The sequence below is a fragment of the Galeopterus variegatus genome, unplaced genomic scaffold, assembly GCF_000696425.1.
Source record: "Galeopterus variegatus unplaced genomic scaffold, G_variegatus-3.0.2 Scaffold485, whole genome shotgun sequence".
NCBI lineage: Eukaryota > Metazoa > Chordata > Mammalia > Dermoptera > Cynocephalidae > Galeopterus > Galeopterus variegatus.
In genome coordinates, this window is record NW_007726596.1 from 69,147 (window position 1) to 75,419 (window position 6,273).

General features: G+C 40.6%; 1 long non-coding RNA gene across 1 annotated transcript; it reads right to left on the reverse strand.

The window, feature by feature from the left end:
- Positions 1-508: 508 nt before the first annotated feature.
- Positions 509-3,627, reverse strand: LOC103587723. The gene is made up of 3 exons (XR_550250.1): positions 3,541-3,627; positions 2,616-2,745; positions 509-630 (listed from the first exon to the last, which is right to left on the reverse strand). It is a non-coding gene; the product is annotated as an uncharacterized LOC103587723 (long non-coding RNA).
- Positions 3,628-6,273: the final 2,646 nt, after the last annotated feature.

Consider the following 6,273-nt stretch of genomic DNA (forward strand, 5'->3'; position numbering starts at 1 on the left):
GCCGAACAAAACCTTCAATGTTGATTCTCACCTGGTAGCAGCTCCTCATGTGCAAATAGAGCTTGAAAGATATTTAGGTTTTTTCCAGAAGGGATAGAGCTTTGAAAAGTTGCACAATACCAGCCTATGTAAGTATAAGATCTTAGTTCTTTGATTTCAATTGCACTTAGCAGTCTTATTTGCTTTTTGTTAAAAAAAAAAAAAAGATGCATATTATAAACAGGAGGCAAAAACTTCTGATGCTGCTTTAAACCTGGTATTTTTGTTTGTTTGATTACCTTGTTGTTCTAAAGTGACTTTCACATTTAAAACCTTGAACCTGACTCTCCTTTAGTGTCTCAATCTTCTGAGAGACTCCAAAGGAAACCTAACAAAAATATGGCATTTGAGCAAGTAATCCAGAGGAATGGCAATCACACAAGAGGTTTATTTTATTTTATTTTATTTTATTTTATTTTATTTTATTTTTTGAGAGAGAATTTTACAGATTTCGTCCTCAATGGTAGAAACAGTTGCCTTGGCTTGACTGCAGCTGTGATAAACAGAGCACTCCTTGCTGTTTTCCATGTCGATGTTTATGCATGGCTAGGAAAGTGCTGAAGCATTCATCGTTAACTCCCACACCTACAGCTTTCATAAAATCGAGAAGAAAACAATCAGTGCAAAAAGTTCAAATTCTGAGCCATGCTTCACAAATCTCAACTCAGGCTCCGCATCATTATAGTGAGAATGTAAACTTCATTTCTCTTTAGAACACTTTTACCTGCCTCTGTCTTTCTCTAAGAATTAATTTCTCCTCGTATTTAAAGAAAAGTTTAGTATGATAGAAAGTATTTGTTTTTCGGGTTTTTTTAGCGAAAAAAAGTTTGGATTGTCTCCATTGTTTATGATTTCCATGGCTGGGGGTGAGGTATCTTTTTTTTTTCTACTGTAAAACTGAGATAACTTCATAGTGTTTTTCTGAGGAATAAGAAGTCAGTATATGTAAAGCACATGCAATATCATAGTAAATGTCCCATAAACAAATGTTAATTTCTCTCTCTTTTTTTTTTTTGGTCTCCTAACTCATCTACTCAAGCTTCTATCTCATTTGGATTCTCAATTCTGTGTTTCAAATTTTAGATCAAGGATGGGTTAGAGGTAGGAGAAATCTACTATCACATTCATTTAATAGAGTAGGAAAGACACTGGGGCCACAAAGCTGAAATGATTTCATCAAGATCACATGGAGAGTCTAAGAGCCAGAACTACCCATTTTTCCTGACTTCTAGTCCAGTGCTCTTGCCATTAAACAATGTTTAACTGTTTCTTCAATTAATTGGCAGAACTCGTTTCAAGGCTTCTTTGCCTAAAATTATCTGTAAGACAGTTACATAAATCTCTAATTTGAATTTTTTTTTTATACCAACTCAGGATCCTTCAAGTTCCTGGAGCTTCAGTGTATTGCTATCTTTAGGTTACATACCAATGAAAAGACACTTGTCAGAGGTTATTTACAATAGGTACTTTTGCTGCTTTGTAATAAATTGTTGTTAGATCATACACAGCATGAGCCAATGCTTGGAATCCCTCACCTATCGGAACCACACACTGGTTCTTCTAGGACTCCTACCCATAGCCCCTGCAGAACAAGGCTGCTATAGCAGATTCCTTACACATGCTTTGGCTGTGGTTCCCTACTACGTTCTGGCCTCAGCTGACTGGGCCAGAAAGTGGGCACCCGACCAAAGGAGAACAATCCATTGGCCAGTCAGCATCCTATGAGGAGGCCTGAAATGAAAGCTTTGACCAGTAAGGACAAAGACTATTAGAACAATTAGATTTGGGGGGTGGGAGGGAGTCAATTAGTTGCTAACAAGTGCTGTGATTCACACTCCATATTAAAGTTTGTGTAATTTACACTATTTCTTAGACAACTCTATGGTAAAACTGAAAAAATTGAGTCATTAAGTCATTAGCCATGATGGTGGTGACATAGTGACCATAAAAAAACATGTAGCCATAATTGAAATACACTACCTTTAGGCTTTGAGCTAGATATCTCAACAAAATAGAAAAAGAATAACATCAAGGTATCTAAAAATATGAACCAGTAGATACCTTTTGATCTTAAAATTTCTAATTTAGAAAAGTGTCATTTGTGTGGTCTTCTGTATTATTAAGTGTTTCAAATTTTAATCAAAGATGTCTACTTTCCAGGCAAAGCACACACCATGAAAAATACCTCTAAAAGTCTTTAATAGTGCCAGTAACATTATCAAGGTAATTAAAGGACCTGTGACAATATTTTGTAATTATATTCTTGAGTATCTTAGTGGTGCAACTTGAGGAAACCAAAGTAGGCAGAGAACGAAGCTGAGAAGGATGAACAGCACAGGACCCCAGCTCAGCTGTGGTTCAACACCTGCCCATGAGAAGTCTTTGTGTTCATCAGGGCATGAGAGTTGGAAATGCATATCATGGGTCAAGTTTTCCTTGTACTTTCATGAAAAATGCCACTTAAAATTTGGCAGATGTTTAAAAATGATGATTCTGTCAAACTACAATACCAGACGAAGTCATTTATAAATCAATTGGTAATTAAAACTAGAAGGATTTTGGAAAGATGTCCGTACCAGAGCTCCAAGTTTTCTCCACATTTGGTTGACGTAGACCTTGGTTTCTCGCAGAGCCTGTTGGCCATTTTGACTGAAGTGGCACCTCCCCAAAGGCAAATATTGGTTGTTTCATCTGGAGAGGATGTGCCTGCATATACAGATATTACTTTGAAAATATCTTGATGGATTTCAAGAAAATATTTTCAAATGAACTGGTGGAGAATTTAACTGTTTTTATATTAACATCTTATCCCTTGTTTTTTTTTTCCCCCTCTTATTTTTCCATGTGGTTTTATGAAAAAATGATCTGAATGTAAAACATGAAGAGACGACAACAAAACCATTTGGTGTTTTTTGGATCAAGCACCTGGTTGATTTAAATCAGTTATATCACTTCTCTCCCCCTCCACTGCCAAGCGGGAGTCCGGGCCACCAGCTCCCTCACCTGGGTCATGGCGACAGCTCCCAGCTGGCCTTTGAGCTTCTCATCCCACCTCTCCAATCCATTCTCAACAAAGAAGCACCAATGAAGGGATATCAGTTGCACCATGTCACTCCCCTACATTCATTTAACAGGTCCTAATCACAACTTTTCAACAGCCTTCTACCACACTAAGAATAAAACCCCAACTTCCCATTTTGGCTGAGACCCCCGCTTCTCTCAAATCTTGCCTTCTCTTCTCCTGGGTCACAACCCTCCAGCCCCAGTGGGCCTCTTGGGCTTCTTCATTCAGGCCCTAGAGCACACAAGTTCTTTCCCACCTCAAGGCTACTCACAGGCCGTTTGCTCTCCCTGCAGTGGTCTCTCTCTTCCCTCCTCTCTTTTTTCCCGGAAAACTCTTTCTCATTCTTTTTAAGATAAATGTCACCTCTTCAAACAGGCCCTGACCACCCAGCTAAAGGATCTAATCTGCCCCTTGCTGATTACCTTCATAGCACTTACAATGATTTGAAATTGTTCTATTGGTTTACTGTGTTATATCCATGGGGGCTGACACATGTCTGTCTTGTTGACTCTTGTCTTCCCAGCATCCAGCAGAGGGACTTGCCCACAGTAGGCATCCAGTAGGGACTTGTTGAAAGAATAAATAAGTGATTAAAGAAATATTTTACCTTCTCAAATCTTTGTCATCAGCCTGATCTGAGGTTTGGATATACAATAAATTTTCTCAAGACAGTCTAGGTACCTGTGGGACTGTGACCATAACTGACTCCATCTTAAGCCTTTACTGCTTGTTATGTCTTTGTGAGACCTTTGCCCATAAAGTTATGCAGTAATTAGGGGAAAGGTAGTTTGAACAATAGACAGGCACAACCTGCTGACTGTTAAAAAGGAATGATTAAGTACCAGTATGGCAATAAGCCGGCCCGGCCATCTGTATCAACATTTGGAGCTAGTTACATTAAGCTTGTTTACCAACTGTCTATATAAACTTGAACTCAGCCTTGAGATAGCACGGAGGGAACACCGGCATATGCCAGACCCACTATTCTTTAAGTAAGTTTCTTTGTAATAAAGTTCTTTGCTTTTCGTTGCTTGGCCTCAAGACCTTTCCAGTTAGGTGGACAATCTGCTCCTGGTCCACCTTTAGGCAGTACCTTTATATTTCTTATACTCAGAAAATGGCCAAGGTATACTTTTGGAGGTGAGCGGTTAGATCTCTTTCCGATGGGAGGATCTGGAGGTACCAACCATTGGAGATAGCCCACCATTTCCCATATTGTGTCATGCCAGCACTCAGCAATTTGTTGGCTCAGTCTCAGTGTAGTCCTGAGGTGATGGGAGAAGAGACTACAGGAAAGTCCAGATTGAGTGTGGCTTCAAGAAGGTTCCTTAGACTAACTACATTTCAACAACTAAAATCCAAATAGTTGGGCCAACGGCAGGTGGGTACCCCCAGGCTGTTATGAAGACGTCGTAACAAGTTTGAGAGTTGCTTGGAGGAACTTGGAACGTGATGTTGTGTCACCCTGGGAGAACACTTTCAGATGCTGAGAGCTTTCCTTATTCCAAGGGCATGTTTGTGAACTGTACCACCGTTACCACTCACTGCTCTCTCTCTCCTGTTTGGGGATGTGGGACTCTGAGTGGTATCGGATGAGCACTTGCTTTCTAGTGGATTTAGACTGAGATCTTCTGTGGAAAATTCATTTTCTTTTTTATTTTTTTATTTTGTCAATATACAATGTAGTTAGTTATTGTGTCCCATCACCAAAACCTCCCTCCCTCCTCCCTCTCCCCCCTCCCACCCAGATGTGTCCCCTCCATTTTCTCGTTGTAAGAGCTTCAAAAANCCTAACTGGGGTGAGATGGTATCTCAGTGTGGTTTTGATTTGCATTTCCCGGATGCTGGTTTTCGTAAATTCATTTTCTGAAGGGACATGCATGTTATTCTATTGTTTTTTCCCAGATTTGAGGGGGTGATTCTATCGACTGACCCTTACACTTTAGGAGAAAGTCGCCTAAGTTGAAGAGTTACTTTTGTAATGCTAATCAACAGTCAAAAGCATCAGGAACTGTATGGGACAGGGGAGTCTCAGGTAGCCCAGGAGATGCTAAGAGTTTCTACTCCCTCTCTTTGGCCTGCTGAAGAGTCTTCCTTATATATGTACCTCCAGGGAGGTGGATAGAATTTATCAGATAAGCTCCTATGGGGAAGATGGTTTGGTAAAACTGGGGACCCAGAAAACCTGAGTAGGGCCAAAAGCCGGGAACTGGTGCCCCGAATCACAATCCAGATGTCCAATAGGAAACAGAGCTTGAGAGAGATCTACACAAAAGTCCTTTAGTGTTTTTGCGGTTTAGGGGATCATGTACTTTATCAAGCTCTTCTTCACCTTCACCCCCGCCACTACCTTTGTTCATACAACCTTTCATTCATTGACTTTGAATTAAAAAATAAACTTTAAAAAATATAACACAATAGAGATTCAGGGGCTAAGTGACCATGCAGCACTTGCCCTGTAGAATGAAACAATTGAAATCTAATCAGTCTTGATAACATTTTGTGCTATGATGCTAGACTTCCCTCTGCACTGACCCCTCTCCTTCCGGCATCCTGTTCTGGGACAGAAAGCACACCACAAAGGTTTCCTGTGCCTGTCCTCTCCACTTCTGACCCCTTACTACATCCTCTCTCCATCTATTTGGAGAGAAATGATTTGGTGTCTCTGGAATTCTTCCCAGTTCATATATTTGATGACACTTGTTGCTAATTTGGGATGCCAAAAATACTGGCTAAAGCCAGGGCTGAGCTCATGCCAACCTCAGCCTCCTGCTCCACTGCTACTGATGAAAAGGGAAATGCAGTATGCCCGGCTATCACTGGTCATAATTTGTTGTGGGGTCCCTTCTCACTGAAATCTACCCCACTATTCTGGATATCTGAAACACCTTAACTCCTTAAACTCTTTCAGATACCTTCTCAATGCTCACTCATTTTGAAAAGACTTTCTTGAGGGGTCAGAAATCAGTGTCCTTTGAGGACAAGGACACCAAATCCAGGACTGAGGAGCTACCATCTTGCTGTTTACTCCAGTGCCTTCAAAGCCTTCCTTTTCCTCCTCAAAGATCTTGTGCCCGTGGAATGAAGATTTCAGCCCATTGCCTACAGCCAACAACCATGCTTAATTCTGCAGTCTGCAGAGCACTCAGCACATGGTGGCCAGTCCAAAT